General features: G+C 44.6%; 2 pseudogenes; both read right to left on the bottom strand.

Annotated features, from left to right (window-relative positions):
* Positions 1–347: 347 nt before the first annotated feature.
* Positions 348–1,116, bottom strand: LOC119292202 (annotated as a pseudogene).
* Positions 1,117–6,085: 4,969 nt separating this feature from the next.
* Positions 6,086–6,912, bottom strand: LOC119293031 (annotated as a pseudogene).
* Between the last annotated feature and the right edge of the window lie 12,494 nt (positions 6,913–19,406).

A 19,406-nucleotide genomic window follows, 5' to 3' on the forward strand; every position in this document is an offset into this window, starting at 1 on the left:
AATTTATGTCAAAGTGTTGCAACATCATAGAGATCTGGTTCAAATAAAATTTACTCGCTTTACACTGCAAAAGATTTACAGTTGAGTTTATCGATCCCATGATACATTATCCAAACCATCCTTCTATTTCACAGATGCATGGTTCTTTGTGGTGCTGCTTAAGCTTAACAAAAAGAGAATCATGCCAAACGAGTTGCTGCTGTTGAAACTCGCAAAAGCAAAGAATAGACACCATGATCAGGTACAAGATGTGGATCTGATCATCATTCACGCAATAATGCTTGCATACAAGCTGGCAATATATCACGGGTTGAGTTAACACAACTTGAATCATTTTATTCCACGTATGTATATCATTTTACAAATATGCGAACCATGCATTTAGATATCCTATCGGAATACAATGATCAACGACTATCTTATAAGCAGTCCCTGGAAGAAATGAACACGTAAGCGTGCATGCATGCACGAGTGACGGGTGTGATGGCATGCAAACCAAAGACGAGTATGACGACGACGACACATGGTTTGTGATGCATGGTTCGAGGGATGATGGGTGGATCAGCTGGGGCAGGTGAAGTCGGCGGGGCAGGTCTTGCCGCACTGGTTGAGGAGGAGAACGAGGTCGACGGGGACGTTGAGCTTGATGCCGAGGACATTGGCCTTGATGGCGGTGTAGAGGCACACGGCGACGTCGAGGTCGGCGAGCCCGCCCAGCAGCGGGCAGCAGTCGTCGCTCGCCAGCACGGCTAAGTTGAGCTTTAGCAGGTTCAGTACGTTGGCGCACACCTTCAGCTTCAGCGTGTTGATCGAGCAGGTGCCGCTGCCTCCTCCGGTTGTCGGCGGGGGCAGGGACTGGGATGGCGGGCGGAGACACGGCGATCGGTGATGTTGGCACTGGGACGGCCGGTGTATTGCCGCAGTACGACCCGCAGCCATGCACGGCTGCCAAGAGGACCTGGTTCAGGGCGAGGAAGAGAGCGAGCGTGGAGGGCGCCATTGCTATGTTGATGAAGCAAGTGGCCAACTAGAGTGTACTGGCTAGGCTTGTGGCTGAGCTAGGTGGGCTTGCTAGCTTGTGATGCTTTTCTTTGGTTGCTTGGGGTGGTATTTATAGGCCGGGATGTAGTGTGCATTGTGCAACAAGGGCAAGCACGTCATGATATATCGAGTTTGACTCTTTCCGTAATTTGGGAAAAATATGTACAACCACTAGTGTACCATTATTGGAGCTTAATTTTTTTGCTAACCAACAAAAACCATAAGATATGTTTGATGGGTTTACAAATTTTGCTGTTATCTTGAGAGCACACATAGAATTGGACAAAGGAATATATATGTATCATAGGGCTACGAGCTGGCACATAAACTGATATGCAAGTTCACGGGATGCAAATATACTGGCTCCAGGTGGCCATGCATGCACATGCAAGCTCCTACCACGGAAGGAGATGTCCACTATACGTCTCGTACTTTGGTTTATTATATACTGGCTAGCTGTCTAATTATTTGTTATTCGTCCCCAGTGGCCAGTGGTGGTGCTGGAAAGTAATTTCGATATTGAAAAGCGAATTACACTGTTGTAGTAGCTAGCTTAAAATATCGTCCCCAGTGGGCAGTGGTGGCGCTGGAAAATAATCTCGATATTGACAAGGGCATTACACTGTTATAGTAGCTAGCTTAAAATACCCCCTAAAAAACTAGCTACAATATTCATGTGATGGAGCTAGGCCGCCATGTGAACAAGGGCAGGTGAAGAAATTACCTCCTCTTTCCCAAATATAAAGTGCCGGTTGACTTTTTTGTCTTTGTTAAACAACTTTGACTATGATTTTCACGTATTGTATGTTTAGAATATATATATATATATATATATATATATATATATATATATATATATATATATATATAGACACACACACACATGTTCAATCCTTGTTCTTTAATATACACTCCCTCCTTTCCTATTTATAGGGCTCAAGTACGAAATCTCATCAACCAAGACAGATGGTGAGTGAAGGAATGTATCTCGTACTCTAGATGAGTAGGAGCATTGCATGCATTGGTGAGTTTCTTTTTAATTCATGCATGCAAATGTTTAATGCGCCTCGAAATCTCAATATGAGATGGAGATGAGCTCTTTAAATCGGTAAAACGAAAAATTTGAGATAGTATTAGTGGTTAAAGCCATGGATCAAAGACCGTGCAAAGTCAAGTGCGCCTTATATTTTGGGAAGCAGGGAGTTATAATTTGCTATTTTTGAATTTTCTATAATATATTTATATTCCAGTCATCTTTTCAATCATTGGATCAACACCTAGACTAAACGTACGAGTTCTTGCAAAATTGCGCACTTTGAGTACTAAACTTTTATGTCACGTGTAAGTATGCAATTTTAGATAATCAATACTTTGAAAGTGTTAGCTACTGAGAATAGTAAAAGTGAAATCATATGCATTCTATCTGTGAAAAAAACAGTATGCCGCTGTTGGAGCTTCTAATCTAGGTAAAATAAATGAGTGTACTGTTTGTTGTCGCAAAAACGCACAGTACAACTAATCTGTAGCTAAAAAAATAATTTCTACTTTATGCACGGATGAATCTAGCTTTATTTTTCGCTGGACTAATATGTAGCTAACAAATTTCTAGTTTGTGCAAGGATGAATGAGTCATCATATTCAACGTTTCTGCGAAGAATAGTGTGGCATTGCACGCCTTGACAGATCCTTAATGCTTAATTGGCTAGGCCATCTACTAATATGTTTTGTTTGTTAGAAAGTATGGTTTTAATTTAATATTTTTCAGAAACAGATGTTAAGGTTAGTTTGAAAGATTGATAAAATCACATGTTGCAGATCAATTTTAAAAATGTGCATGTACCTCACCATAAATATGCATATATTTGAACAAAGTGGCCATCTCATGTTTAAAATGTATTTCTAAATATCCAAAAACATGTTCTGAAGAAGAGTTATTCATGAACATCTAAATATATGTTCATATGCTTTAAATAATTAAATATGGATATTCCGGTATTTTTCCAAAAGCATAAGAAAACAAATGAAAAAACAAAAACATGGCAGAAAATGAACAAAGTAAAATGGATGCAAATAAAATTTGAAAAGGCAAAACATAAAAAACACGAGAAAAGGTTAAAAGGGAAAAAATGAGACAAAAGGAAAACGCAAAAAATGATACCCAAACAACATCAGCCACCCAAAATATGTAACAGTAATGTTTGAGCAGGGAAAGGAGTTGTGCAAGACAACAAAGACTAATAAACACGGCCTTTTTTACTTTACTCCGAGGAGTTGTGCAAGACAACAAAGGTCGCACCAAGTCATAAGCAGCATCCACTTCTTTTACAATGACTTCCATGCAAAGAAGATGCAACTCTAAACATTTTGATATGCTTCAAGAAGTTTTTGGGTCTGTAACTGGATGTAAGGATGATATGAACTGCCAGCCGATATAAACATCGCTGCTGCATGGTATCACATCACAGCTCCCTTGCCATGTGTATGCAAGTCGCTCGTCAATACTAAATTCATCCATCCTTGATCCAATTTATTTATGTTTCTCTTCCTACGATCCATATAAAACTTAGGGTTGGCTTTGATCTCGGTGCAAGTTCAATGTTTTAGGAGTGGACTATGACGCGGCAATATATATGTAACACACATCTCGAGTTTACACAACTTCATCAGATTTCAGATCATACAAGCTAGGGGCATATAGGCGCCCGGTACAGTATTTCAGATGATGATACAAATCCCCGGTTACGTGTGTCATTTATTTGGACACCACAAACTTGACACACCACAAAGTATGGGCGCTGCGGACGAGACCTATGATGTCGTCACAATAAGCAAGGAATAGATCTTGCACTAGAGAGTGGCTCTAGTCCAAACTAATGGGCCCTTAACTCTGGCTCTAGATGCAGCACCCACCATGAGTTATTCTGATGAGTATGGAATAGATGCCATCACAAAGATAGTACCCCATGTTGTATTGATGCCCATTGAGATTTTTTCGAGACATTAAAACATTGTTCCTAGTAGTTTTCATCGGTTTCCACCGAAACTTGGTTTTCACGTAATTTTCTATCCTTCTTCATCAAAAGAAAAGGAAAATCAGAAGCTTTCATGCATGCACAGCCCGGACATCTCAGATGATACAAAGACATGAATATCCCAGATGATATAAGCACATTGTTAGACAACTTCAACGTACTTTTATTCCACTTACATATGCATGCATGTTTGGTACAGTATTAATTCCAACAACACAACACGACACACTTTTACGATTACGCATGTACCTACCTAGTGAACACCGTTGCATGCATTCATGCACAAGACTGAGATATAAGATGAACTGGAACGCAAACTTGCAAAGAGCACATATATGTGTACGGTTGATCGATCAGCGCGGGCAGGTGTAGGTGGATTCGCAGCGAATGTTGCACTGGTTGAGGAGGAGCACGACGTCGAGGCGGAGGCCGAGGACGCCGCCGAGGACGTCGCAGAGACACGCGGCAGCTTGCAGGTCGGCCAACCCGTAGAGCAGCGGGCAGCACTCATTCGCAAACAAGCCGAGACTGAGAATCGGCAGGTTCAGCACATTGACGCACACTTGCAGATTCGGGCACGAGCCAGAGCTAGTTGATGGTGGTGGTGGCGACGCGGGGTACGCCGGTTGCGGTGGCGACGGCGGTGGTGGGGGCGGCGGTGGCGGAGACGGGGATGGGCAGTTGTATCCCGGGCACGACGGTGTTGGCGGCGGCGGCGGCGGAGACGGGGACGGGCAGTTGTATCCGCAACCGCGAACTGTGGAGACCGTCAGTGCCATGGCAAGGAGCAGGAGGGCGAGCTTGGACGATGGCGGCGGCGCCATTGCTAGAGCTTTGATTGAGAAAGCTAGTCACATGTGCATGTGATTGTACCGCTGTATGTCCTCGGGTTGTTTTGGGGTGCTATTTATAGCCGGATTATACATGATGCAAGAGGTTGTGTACATGTTGATGATCAGATCAGAATCAGATCGTGTACCCTCATGGATCGATGCTCTGACCCAATGTACGCAGTTTACAACAAGCCACGCGCAGCTTACAGTACAGGTGCCCTCATGGCACTTGCTGGAATTGGCTGATATTTTTGGGGAGCACGCCACGGGCATGCATTGCTTGCTCTCATTATTTGTGAACGTCCACTATAGACATGAACTAATTAGGTAGTAGCAGGCCAAGTCAACTATGTGCTCCTATAATATAGCTGGTTATTGGCTCCTCTCCTCATATGTGGCACTAAATTGGTAGTCGCGTCCCTCAAGATCGGATGCTAAACAACCCTCATGCACACAAGTTGGCTCATTAGGCCAGTGGTTCTCATAGTAGACCAATTAATATGTGTTATATCACGGCCAATGGCTCCTCTACTCAAGCATGGCACACTATTATATGATCTGGTATGATTTCATTTGGATTTACCCTCATGCATACAAGTTGACTAATTAGGTGTGCCGATACAACTCCCAGATCTTTACACTCCCCTCAATCAAACTAATCAGCTAACAAAACTGTCTGTATTAGCTGCTGTGCATCGTTCCGCTTGGTCAGCCCATCCTTCACTTGACCGTTGGTTGACACGGACCAAATTTCCAAGGCCTTGCGAGCCACCCTTAATTTCATTTCATTCACTAATTCGATAGATTTGCAAAGTACGGAATTTGCTTCTTCACTCATCATTTGTCTTGGTTGAGGAGATTTTTGAGTTAAAAACTGAAAAGAGGGAGTATATGAAATTTCATCTCCTTCACTGGCCCATGACCTATTATTGGTCACTCATTGCCAACTGAACCTCATATTGAGAGTAATTTCCAAAAAACTACCATTTTAGAGGTATTTGCCCCGAAAACTACCCCCTTCTTATAAAAAAACTACCATTTTTGTTCTAAAATTTTCTTAAAAACTATCGCTTTTGCATAGGTACCAGTTTAGACAAATTAAATGCGTTTATGAGAGGAGAGGCCCACCCATCACGCTCACATGACTGGATAGTCAACTCCATTTATTTCGACCAGCACCTAAGGCATTATGATATGTGGGACCCACATGTCAGTCACTATGTGACAAACCCAGTCCAGCAGCTCCTGGAAGTGCTCGTCGGTGGCCATCGACCTAATCAACTCGCGCACCATCGACGCGATCTCAGGGAGCGGCTGCCGCTGGATCGCGCTCGTGCTTCCCAAGGCCACCGCGAACGTCGTGACGTAGCCGACATAGTTGCGCCTGGTTTCCTCCGATGCGGTGGTGCGACGCCGTCGCCCGTTCACCCACCAGCCCATGTGGCAACTATGGTCTGACAAGCCCACGGTGGCGGCGAACACCTTCCATAGGTATGCAGAAACCGCCTCAACGCGGCTTGCTCCGTGCTCCCCGTCGCCGGTCGCCTGCGCGCGCAGCATGGCGAGGTCCCGCTCCTCGACTTAGTAGGTGCGGCAGACCAAGGAACCCCCGGCCGGTCACCAACAGCTTGCCCACCGAAGGGCCGTACGACGGCGTGATGCGAGGGTGGAACAAGGATCAGTCAAAGTTCGGGGTGGCGACGATCGTCCCGGCCCGCGCGAGCTCAAACCACGCGTCAATGATCATGCACAACGTGCACCCGTCTACGAGGCTGTGGTTAGTGCTCCAGGTCCAGGTAACAACGAACCAGCCGCAGGGGAACGACACGAGCTGCACCGACAGCGCGGCGTCCGCGCCGTACTGGACGGGGACGCCGACCCTCGCCAGCTACGCGTCCATGTCGCCGAAGTCTAGGCTGCCTAGCGCCATGCCGACCTCGACGACGACGAGCTCCGCCCTGGTTGTCACAGTGCACCTCTGGGAGCCCTGTCCGCAGGTTGGCCATGATGCGGCCTGCGAGCGGAAAGAAGTGGTCTAGCAAGGGCTACAACTTGCCCTCGAAGGCGGCGACGACGTCAACGAAGCCACCGCCGGCGGAGGGCCCCATCAAGAGCGGCATGGGGTAATACCAATGTTTAAACAGCGGGCTATGAAAAATAGCGGTGGGCCTTCAAATCAGTTATAGCGGAGGTATAGCGGACTATTTATGAAGACGATCATTTAGCAGCACCCTGTTGAAAAGGCTATAGCGGAGTATAGCCGGCTATTTAAAAGTATGATAATACAGTAGGTCAAGGTTGGAGACGGGAAGCACGGCGCCGGGCCGCGTGACGGAGGCCTTGACGATACTCCTGCGGGTCACTCGAACACGCAAAGAAACTGACCTGCTGTCTATGAGATACGCTTTCCCTTCCCTGCCCTGAAATACTGTATATACAAGTGCTGCAGTAGAAGTTAACCTTGAAAATTCCAAAGTCAGCGTGGAATCTTTTATACTGGCTGGAGCAGCGCTTTGGATGCCAAAATGATAATATACACAAATATATCACCAGATCGAAGATGCATGCATTCTTAGAAGAAGAAGAAAAATGCATGGATAACATGATTCCACGCCGATATGTATGCATATGTAATTGATTTTTTAATGCTTTTAGTTTGCATCAGCTATCAACAAGTGAGTACAACTTTTGTCATCTATTCTTTTTCCTTTTGCTTTCTTCTTCTTAGTTTGCTGACGGCACCATATAGTACACTTGACAAGGTGTGCTTGAATTGGTGTCTGTATTTTTCTCTGTCTTCGTCATCTTGGGAAGGCGGTAACGCAAAGGTGAGAGGCGAGAGCAGGGTGGGACGATAACCCCCACGGATGCTAAAGTGGCATTTCAAAATTTCCCCTGATATTCGAATCACCGGGATTTGGAGCCTTTGGTCCCACCGCAGTTGTTGACCCTGGTCAGGCATCAACGGTGAGCATGTTCGCGTGTCATACTTATACAAAGTTTCATCGTTCATGTAGCAGAGCATCTTGTCTCCATCGTCAACCCAGGCGCTCCATGGCCTGAAGATGTAAAAAGGTTCCTTGATGTGGAAGTTATAGCGCAGATCCCATTGTGGAGGCTTGTCATCCTCCGGCAGCGACATGACCCAAAAGTGGAGGCCCACATGGCAGACGTGTTTGACGAAGCACAACTGGCCATCGAGCTCAAAGGCACCCACCAGCCGCTTGGCATAGTCGAGAGTCTCATGCTCTGGGAGACGGTACGTGCGGTATGTCTCAGTAAGCACATCGACTACCAACACTCGCTTCCAACCTATCGTCACCACATATAGCTTGCCGTCGATCAGCAGTGGCGGCCAAGTCAGGATTTCAGCCGGATGAGATGGTGAATGGAACGAGTGCTACCGCCAGCGGCGAGTGTCGCCTAAGGTGTACATGGCCATGTGCATCTTAGAGAACCTGAACAACTTATACTCATTGGTGGGTGGACTGAATCCCAAGGCGAAGAGATGTGTCTTCCTCTTGGTTCCTGTGAGCGGCGGCGCCCTGGGAAGCGCCAGCGTCTCGCCGGTGATTGGGTTACATACCACCGCCGGCGCTTCGGGGCCGCTGCTGTGCACATAGCAGAGGAGGCCGTTGCAGACATTGCCGAGGTCGTAGTCGTTGGGGATGTCGAAGGAGAACATGGCCTTGCCCGAAGACATGTTGAAGATGCTGGCCTCGTCGCTCCGGCCCGGCTCACACGTCGTCAAGACGAACAAGACCTCTGCGTCAGCCGACAAGGTGATGACGTAGTTGGCGGTGTGGAGGCAGCGGAAGGAGGGCTCACTGACGATGCTGTGCCACAGTGTAAGTGCATCTAGTGCCCCTTAGTGATTTTGGTGTATTGGAGACTTATAGGTTAAGCGACTAATGCGTTTGTGAGTATACACAGGTCTATAAGTCTATGCGGAGTTTGATATTTACAGAGAAAGTCGACCCCTAAAAATGAAGTTCTTCAGCTGAAGACTTTGATATTCTGAAGACTTTCTGAAGACTTTGAAAGTGAAGAAATTGGTGTGACCTTGAAGACTTGGTATTCATTTGTGGAACATGAAGCGTGAAGACTTTTGTTTTCGTAGTTTCATTTTCTCCTTCTTGAGTCATAGGAAACACCATACTGTTAAAGGGGGTCGAGGAAATACTAAGGAAAAATTTCCATGTGATGCTCAACTCAAAATCCTACACCTACCAATCCCTTCGAGTGAAGCCTTTGGAAATCTCATACAGTTCAGTCACTTTCTTCAGTGACAGAGACGAAGTTCTTTTGGTCGCTGATGAATTTGTTCTGACTGAGGAGTTAGGAATTCGTCGGTGCGAATTACCTACACAGTGAGGAACATGATAGCCCTGAGGAATTTGAGAGTCAAATTTCCGACCGTTGCTGTGCTGCGCGCCAGCTGTCCCAAAATATCTTATCCACCTAACGGTCATATCATTGAGGGGCATTTATGTCTTATCATGTCGGGCTGCTCCCTAGGCTATAAATAGCCGCCCCCTACAACCACTAGCTAGTTGGCTGCTCCGAGAGAACTTGACACTTGTCATTTGAGAGCAACCCATCCTCTGAGGACTTTGAGCGAAAATCATCAAGTGAGGAAAATCCCAAACCCAAACACCTACAAACCCCAAAGTGATTGAGCATCACTGAAGAAATTGATCCTGCATGGATCCGACGCTTGTTACCTTTGAAGACTGTGCTTCTTCCAGACGGTTAGGCGTCAAGGTCTAGAGCATCCAAGAGGAATTGTGGATCGCCGAGTGACCAAGTCTGTGAAGGTTTGGAAGTCGTCTGAAGACTTACCACGAGTGATTGGACGAGGTCTGAGTGACCTTAGTTCAAGGAGAATACGGTGAGGACTGGGTGTCCTGAGCTGCGTGCTCAGTGACTGGGTGTCCGGGACTGCGTGTCCTCGAGTTTAAATACTCAGCCGCTCCAACCAGACGTACAACTGAGACAGCAGTTGGAACTGGTCTACCAAATCATTGTCTTCACCAACCTACTGGTTCTATTTCCTCAACCCTTCCATTTCCTCATTGTTGTGTTGAGTGTTTTGTTCATATCTGTGTTTGAAGACTTTGACTGAAGACTTTCTCAATTTCCCCAGTTCAATTTCTTCAGTCTGTTTGTCTTCATCTTTTGTTATCCTGTGATTACGCTTTCTGTACTCTGTGCTAGTCTTCATTTCATCATGATGACCATGCTTGTATTCTGTTATGCTTACTTCTGAGTACTTATTTCGCTGCTAATAGTTCTTCGCTAAGGAATTTCCTCACCGGCAAATTCCTCAGTGAAGAATTTATAAAAATCGCCTATTCACGCCCCCTCTAGTCGACATAACGCACTTTCAATTGGTATCAGAGCAAGGTACTCCCTTGTTCTGTGTGATTTTGGTTTAACCGCCTGGAGTTTTAGTTATGTCGACCGCAGGTATGATCAAGGTCTCGGCTGGGTGTCCTACCTTCGATGGAACGGACTACCCCTACTGGAAAAACTAGATGCGAATGCATCTCGAGGCAATTGACAACGATCTCTGGTATGTTGTGGAAAATGGTGTTCCCTCTATCTCACCCTCACTGAACGCTACCGATGTGAAGAGATTCAAGCAACTCGATTCTCAAGCGAAGAATATCATATGTGGCCATCTGAGTAAAGGACAGTATGGAAGAGTGAGTGCTTTGGAAACTGCTAAGCTTATCTGGGATAGGCTGTCCGAAGTGAATGAAGGAGTCTCAACTCAGCGTGACTCTCGAGTTGATGTTCTTCGAAATCTCTTCAACCGCTTCAAAAGACTCGACAATGAAAATGTCCAACAAACCTTCGATCGCCTCACTGACATCTCAAATGAGCTTCAAGCCCTCGGTGCCACTGACATCACTGGCCATGAGGTGGTGAAGAAACTGTTGAGATCGCTTGATTCCTCATTTGATACTCTGGGTCTGATGATACAAGAACGGGCTGACTACAAGTCTCTTGATCCTGCTGATATCCTCGAAAGGCTAAATACTCACGAGTTCCAGCTTGCTGAAAAGAGAGATCTCTATGGTTCGAGCTGTGGCAAACCACGTGCTCTGAAGGCCAAGGTTGTGTCTGAGTCTGAATGTGAGGACTCTGGTAGTAGCCTTGGTGATCCTGAAGAACTGAGCCAGGAGCTAGCACTGCTCGTGAAGAAATTCCAGAAGTTCTCAAGACGTGGTCGCTTTGGAAAATCCTCAAGAAGCAGTGATTCCTCATCAAGTGACTATAAGAGAAGGCTGTGCCACAAATGCAAGAAACCTGGTCATTATATTCAAGATTGTCCTCAGTGGGAAAAGGAATTGAAGAAGAAGAAATACAAGGATTACAGTTCTGATGATGCGAAGAAGAAGAAGAAATCGTCAAAATCTTCGTCATCAAAATCCTCGAAGTCTTCATCTCACAAGAAGAGCAGCTCCACGAAGGCTCGGGCATTCATTGGCAAGGAAATGGACTCTGAAGCTGAATCTGAGGAAAATGAGGAAGAGGAGGCGTCTGAAGAATCCGAATCTGGCGTGGCGAGTCTGGCCTTCGCTACTGCTTTCGTCAGCAAGTCAATCTTCAACACTGAAAAAACTGACCCAACGACAAGCCTGATGAAGATAATGATGACTACACTCCCACCTATTGCTTCATGGCAAAAGGTGCAAAGGTACTCAGATACACCTCCTCTGAATCTAGTGAAAATGAATCTGATGAGAATCTCAAGCCCAGCTACTCTAAACTTGCAAAGATTGCTGTAAAACAACAACGGGCTTTTGAAAAGGTTCAAAACATGCTAGACAAAAGTGATGATATGTTGGGTGAAGAAATGGATCGCACTAAAGCCCTGACTGAAAATCTTCAGAGACTTCAGTCTAAGTTTGATAACCTTCAAAGTCATCATAACACTCTCTTATCTGATCATGATAAACTTTCTTATGAATTTCTTCAAAGAAAGCAAGATCTTGAGAAGCTAAGAGTGAGTTATGAAGATCTTCAGAAGGAGCGCGATTCATTACTTGCTCAACAAATCAGCACTTCTCAGGAAGAATTTGTTCCTCCATGCTTAAAGTGCATTGAACGTGAATCTGCTAATTCTTCACCTGAGTGTTCAAATGCTTCAACTGTTACAAATTCTTCACCTGCCTCTGCTATCACTAATTCCTCATCTGAGGATATTGCTAGTATCACTGACGATGCAGGGCTGAAGGAACTGTACACGACAGGCATGTACAAAAGCCTCAAAGGGCATCGGATTCTTTATGATGTGCTCAAAAAGCAGATCCTCAACAGAAACCCTAGGAAAGAGGGTATTGCCTTTGAGAGGAAACTTAATGCTGATGGAACATATTGGAAGCCTGAGCAGTACCCCAAAACCTCATGGGTTGCTGCAAAGGGACCTCCAGTTGATCCATCCATGTTATCTGGCTTTACATGTGAATCTCCTCATTCTTCTGATGAGTCATTTGACTCCAACTATAAACTGTTCAAAAATCAGAATGGTGAAGTATTTGCTAGATATGTTGGGACTAACTGCAGGAACGGTTCCCCTATGAAGAAAATCTGGGTTCCCAAAAGTTATGTTGAAAGTCTTCAGGTGAATGTCCTCATGAAACTACCTGTGAAGAATAGGAACCCCAGAACAAACTCTTCATATGGACCTAATTCTTCATATGGATCCAAGTCCTCATGTGGACCAAATTCCTCAAATGGATCAAAGTCCTCACATGATTATCATCGTGCTAACAACTCTGTTTCATAGGGTAGAGCTAAGGGCTACGAATATGCACATTATTCTTCAAATCATTATGTTCATATGTCCTCGAAGAATTTCTCTGCTTATTCATATGCTTACCCTAACCCCTCTTATGCGAAACGAAATGGTTTGGCTTCTATGCCACCGTTCTCTTATGGTGCTCGCAGAGTGATGAACTCTTTGCCACCCCTTCAGATGTGGGTGGTGAAGAAAAAGAACTAATCTCTTCTGCAGGGTCAGGTCTCCAGACGTGCCTTAACGTCTGAAGAATTTGCTGGGGACCTGACAAAATTGCCTGAAAGGACGCAGGCTAACCATGATGAAATGAACTTTCATTTCACACGTCCTCCTACTGCTATATCTGTTTACCGCTTGATGAAATTCATCTGATGAACTTGATATCATATTCTTCACTGAGGAAGCATATGCGATTGTAAGTTACACTAATTCATCTGCAGGATGTTCAACCCAAAACCACTGAATGGGTCCTCGATAGTGGATGTACAAATCAGATGACTGGTGACAAGAATCTCTTGATGGATGCTCCTTTAACACCGTCACATCTGAAGCATATCATCTTTGCTGACAAAGGCAAAAGTCAGGTATTGGGTCTTGGTAAGGTTGCGATCTCTAAGGATAAACACATGGACAAAGTCATGCTTGTTGAGTCCTTAGGATACAATCTCATGTCAGTCTCAATGCTTTGTGATCTTGATATGGTTGTTGTCTTTGGCAAGTATCGTTGTGTTGTGATTATGGAAGCTGACAATTCCAAAGTCTTCAAAGGCTTTAGGAGAGGAGATTTGTATATTGTTGATTTCTCTACAGGACCACAACCAGCCGTGTGTCTACTTGCAAAAGCTTCAGAAGGCTGGCTATGGCATCGACGACTTGGTCACGCAGGCATGAGGAATTTGAACACGCTTGCGAAAAAGAAGCATGTCATTGGCATTGAGAATGTCAAATTCCTCAAGGATCACTTATGCGGAGCCTGTGAAGCTGGAAAAATGACCAAGGCCAAGCATCCAACGAAGACTATCATGACCACTACTCGTCCATTCGAATTGCTTCACATGGACCTCTTCGGACCAAATCATTACTCAGCATTCTCTAATGCTGCATCTCTATATGGTTTTGTCATTGTTGATGATTACTCTCGATACACATGGGTACACATTGTTACTTACAAACATGAAGTGCAGGAAGTCTTCAAACGATTCTCCTCTAGGGCTTCAACCAACTTTGGTGTGAAGATCAAGCACATCAGAAGTGACAATGGAACCGAGTTCAAGAATTCCGGTCTTGATGACTATCTTGATGAACTTGGTATTACTCATGAGTTATCTGCTCCTTATACTCCTCAGCAAAATGGCGTCATGGAGCGCAAGAATAGAACTCTTGTTGAGATGGCTCGCACTATGCTTGATGAATACAAAACGCCTCATCATTTTTGGATTGATGCAATTGATACTGCGTGCCACATCATCAACAGAGTATATCTTCACAAATTCTTCAAGAAGACGGCCTATGAACTCCTCACTGACAAGAAACCCAATGTGAGTTATTTCAAAGTCTTCACTGCTAAATGTTGGATTAGAGATCCTCACCACAATTCTAAATTTGCACCGAAAGCACATGAAGGTTTTATGCTTGGTTACGGAAAGGACTCACACACCTACAGAGTCTTCAACATCGCTCTTCACAAGATTTTTGAAACTGTAGATGTGCGGTTCGATGAAACTAATGGCTCGCAAAAAGAGCACCTACCTTCTGTGTTAGATGAACCAGCACCTGAGGATTCTATCAAGTTCAAGGCAACTGAGGATGTCATTCCTACTGAAGAACTTGCTGAAGAATTCATTCCAGTATGCGAAGAACGTCGAGCTGACGCACCTGAAGATAATGATGAAGTCAATGGTGCTGAGGAAAATGATCACATACCTTGACGTCAACCAGCTCATCCTCGCGTTGCAAAAGAAGTACAAGTTGACAAGATCATCGATGACATTGAAGCGCCAGGTCCTCTCACACGCTCAAAAGCTTCACATTTGTCTAACTTTTGTGGGCACTATGCTTTTGTCTCTATCACAGAGCCCACTAAGGTAGATGAAGCATTTTTGGAGCCGGAGTGGATTCAGGCTATGCAAGAAGAATTACATCAGTTCGAGCTCAACAATGTCTGGGAACTGGTCAAACGTCCAGATCCTCGCAAACATAATATCATTGGCACAAAGTGGATCTACCGCAACAAGCAAGATGAAAATGGCCTTGTGGTAAGGAATAAGGAACGACTAGTAGCTCAAGGCTACACACAGGTTGAAGGAATTGATTTCGATGAAACTTTTGCACCTGTTGCTAGACTTGAGGCTATTCGCATATTACTTGCTTACACTAATCATCATGATATCATCTTATATCAAATGGATGTGAAAAGTGCATTCCTCAATGGTAAGCTTGAGGAAGAAGTATATGTTGCTCAACCCCCAGGTTTTGAAGATCCAAAGAATCCTGACAAAGTCTTCAAACTTAATAAGGCCCTCTATGGCCTCAAGCAAGCCCCTCGGGCGTGGTATGATACATTGAAGGAATTCTTCGTGAAGAATGTCTTCACACCCGGTTCACTCGACCCTACTCTCTTTACTAAATCTTATGATGGTGAACTGTTTGTGTGCCAAATATATGTTGATGATATTATCTTTGGCTGTACTGACCAACGTTATAGTGATGAATTTTCCTATATGATGAGTGAAGAATATCAAATGTCTATGATGGGAGAGTTGAAATTCTTCTTAGGTCTTCAAATTCGTCAACAGCGCAATGGCATATTCATATCTCAGGAGAAATACCTCAAAGATGTACTGAGGAAATTCGGCATGCAAGATTGCAAAGGCGTCAAAATTCCTATGCCCACAAAAGGCAATCTATGCACTGATGAAAATGGTATTGACTTCAATCACAAGGTATACCGCTCCATGATTGGTTCTTTATTGTACTTATGTGCATCTAGGCCAGATATAATGCTTAGTGTTTGCATGTGTGCCCGATTTCAAGCTGCACCGAAGGAATCACACCATAAGGCTGTGAAGCATATTCTTCGATATCTAGCTCACACACCAACACTAGGATTATGGTACCCCAAGGGATCTGCTTTTGATCTCATTGGATATTCTGACTCTGACTATGCTGGTGATCGTGTGGACCGCAAGTCAACTTATGGCACTTGTCATTTCCTCGGACGATCTTTGGTCTGTTGGTCCTCGAAGAAACAGAACTGCATATCACTGTCCACTGCGGAAGCTGAATACATTGCTGCTGGCTCTTGCTGTGCTCAACTGCTTTGGATGAAGCAAACACTCAAGGACTATGGCGTCAACATGAAGAATGTGCCTCTCCTCTGCGACAATGAGAGTGCCATCAAGATTGCTCACAACCCAGTTCAGCACTCGAAGACAAAGCACATTCAGATTCGCCATCATTTTCTTCACGATCATGTGTTGAAGGGCGACATCTCCATCGAGCACGTGAAGACTGAAGAACAGCTAGCTGATATCTTCACTAAGCCCTTGGATGAGAAGAGATTTAGCAAGTTGCGGTGTGAGCTAAATATCTTAGAATCTTCGAATGTTCTTTGAAAAGACACACATCCTAGCACTTATGCAAAATTGATGACTTAGATGTGCAACACATGAAGAAACGTTTTTATTCAATCAATGAAGAATAACACTCTAAGTGTGAAGAAATTAATGAAGAATTTGATTCTCAGAACCCTACGACAATTGTACGCGGTGTTTGAAATCATCATTCTTATACGGTGGGTCACGCCACCACAAAAAGTTGAAAATCTTCAATTTGAGTTTTTCCTTAGTTTTTGAAATTCTTCAGTTTTTTTTAAATTCTTCAACTTTGCAAAATCTTCACTGTTCCCTTCGTTTTTCTTCATTGGGTATATATATATATATATATATATATATATATATATATATATATATATATATATATATATATATATATATATATATATATATATATATATATATATATATATATATATATATGAGTTTATGTCCTCTACAACATTCACTTATAGCTATTTCTTCAAGTTGTTTTTTCTGCTAAGTGAATGTGATCGGACCCTTCCCCCTCTATGATATACTCAACCCAATCTATTCACAAATTCTTCATGTGCGTTCTATTTGAAACTCGTTCAAAATCTTCACTGTGTCCTTGTCAGCTGAAGAAATTGCGAATGAAACTTTAAAACAAATCTTATCCAAATTTTCGGTTTTGCCGCTCAAACTGTTCCGCATCCCACGATGCATTATTCTATTCACCCACGATCGTACACGATCTCCACTACACAGTACGTGGGTGACACATGTCGCGTGAAGGAGAAAGGGCAGGGGCACGTTCGTCCCAAATCTTCGGGCGAACAGTTTTTCACCGTGTCTATAAATACCCCTCTCCCCTTCCTCACTTCATTTACTCCGCTCGACCATCTCTCTCCCGCTCGAGCTCCTCAAACCCTAGCGCCACCGCTACTCCATCGTCGCCGGTGAGGAAGAGCTTCGCTGCCTCTACCTCGTCGCCGCCGTACTCACGCCGACCACGGAAATCTTCACTCCGCCGCCGCCGTAGCTGTCTTCCTCTGCCGAGTTAGGGCAAGGAAGATCTAACCTGACGAACTTCCCGTCTGTTCTTCTCAGTTTGTCATGTTCTTCATTTCGGGTAATTAAAAGTTACTTTTATTACTCGCTTTGATTCTCAAGCTTTCCTGAAAATCTTCAAAGGTGTTTATTCTTCAAATCTTCACATATATGAACACCTCAAACAAACTATGCTCTTGATTCATTTCTCTAAGCAATGATTTTCCTCAAGATTGCTCAATTGTATGAATCCTCGATCTATACAACTCTGGAACCTAAGACAAAGATCGCTTAGTGAAATTCTTCAAGGTTCATCTGGTCAAATTCCTCAAAACTTGTTCTTTTCAGAAACCTTCTCAGAAGGCATATGACCTCTCCAAATTCCTCGCACCTGTACTCTGTTCACAGGTACTCATGTCTGCTGCTGAATCACTAGGTTCTCATCAACTTAACTCATTTGCAGCGTTCCTTGAAGAAAAACTGCATACTTCTTCAGAGAACTCATTTGTTCAAATTCCTCAACTGAAGAATATGGCAGACGGTAAGAAGCCGCAGAAAGGAGGAAAGAAACCTGAGGTTATGACTGCGTTTGAAATCCCTGAGGAAATTTATGCTGACTATTGCACACCTGATGAAGCAAAATTTCGGAAAGAAAACAAAAATCAGCGCAAGGTGCGCATTCAGAAGATTGAACGGAGATGGGAAAGGGAATGGAGGGAATACAGATATGTGACTCCAAAGTACATGAAGAAATTCGCCCTCAATCCTCCGTGTCCAAGAGCTCCATTGGCACCTGGCCAAGTAGCTGATCCCACAAGCATCAAACGCGGTGAGGACTTTCCTGAAGAATGGGCTAAGCGCCAAGCCAAATTGGCAAGACAAGCCAAGGAGGCAGTGAAGAAATTCAATGAGGATTCTGCCACTGCTACTGCTACTGAGGCCTCGGTCCAACCGAGGAAATCCATGCCAAAGAAGTCTGCTCGTAAGCCAAGTGCTTCACCATCAGCGCCCTCACGGCCAAGTTCCTCAGCAGCGCCCTCATGGCAAATTCCTCACACTGCTCCTGCTCCTCCCAAGTCCGCAGCAGTTCCGACAAAGTCCTCAGCTCCTGTGCATCTGACTACATGTCAAAGGACTGCTGGTTTCTTGATTGCCTCTGGTGTCTCAGCAAGTTCCTCAGCTGCACCAATTTCATCATCTGGCCCGACTCTGCTGAAGACCAAAGCAACAGCTGGACGAGGTCCTCGGCCAAGTCCAAAGAAGAAACAGGTCGCATTCCATGTGTCATCTGATGATGAAGCTTCTGATGATGAACTCACAGAAATCATCAAAGACAGACAGGTGAAGGCCGCTAGAGCCAAAGGCACATCTGTGCCACTGTTGTTGGATCCGAAGAAAATCCTCGATTATATTGATCTCTGGCACAAGGATCCAAACACCCCCATGCCTGATTTCCATCTGACCGCTGGTCAAAATCACATGCTGACCCATTTCATCACTGAAGAGAAATGGAAGTTTGAAAAGGCAAGAGAGATCAAGAAAGCTCAATACAGAAAGGAGAAGTTCCTGAAGAAAAACGTCGTCAAAATGACACCTGAAGAACTTCTCAAGGTCCAGACTGAAATTCAAGACCTCAGCAAAAACTTCGATGCTTATTATGCTGATTGGCAAGGGGCCAAGGTCAGATTCGTCAACCTGACGAAGAAATTCACCAATGTTGCAGCCTCAACGCAACATGAAATTCCTCAGGCTGAAGCCTCAGCTCAGCCGACTGAAGAACATGCCAGCAGCGCTGATGAAGTTCAGGCTGCTGATGAAAATGCTAGTTCCAGGGCTGATGATTCCATTCCAGCCGCTGAAGAAATTGCCAGGGCATCCACTAGTGGTGCGCCTGAAGAAACTGAAGAAGTCAGGGCAACTGCATCAGTTGCGTCTGAAGAAATTCAACCAGATTCCTCAGCTCCATCTGCACCTACACCAACACCAATTCTTCCATGTGCATTTGATGTGAAGAAAACCAAGGTTGCAGAGCGAGCTGCAGTGAAGAAAAGGAAGGCATCAGCTG

The sequence above is a fragment of the Triticum dicoccoides genome, chromosome 4B (genome assembly GCF_002162155.2).
Source record: "Triticum dicoccoides isolate Atlit2015 ecotype Zavitan chromosome 4B, WEW_v2.0, whole genome shotgun sequence".
NCBI classification, from domain to species: Eukaryota; Viridiplantae; Streptophyta; class Magnoliopsida; order Poales; family Poaceae; genus Triticum; species Triticum dicoccoides.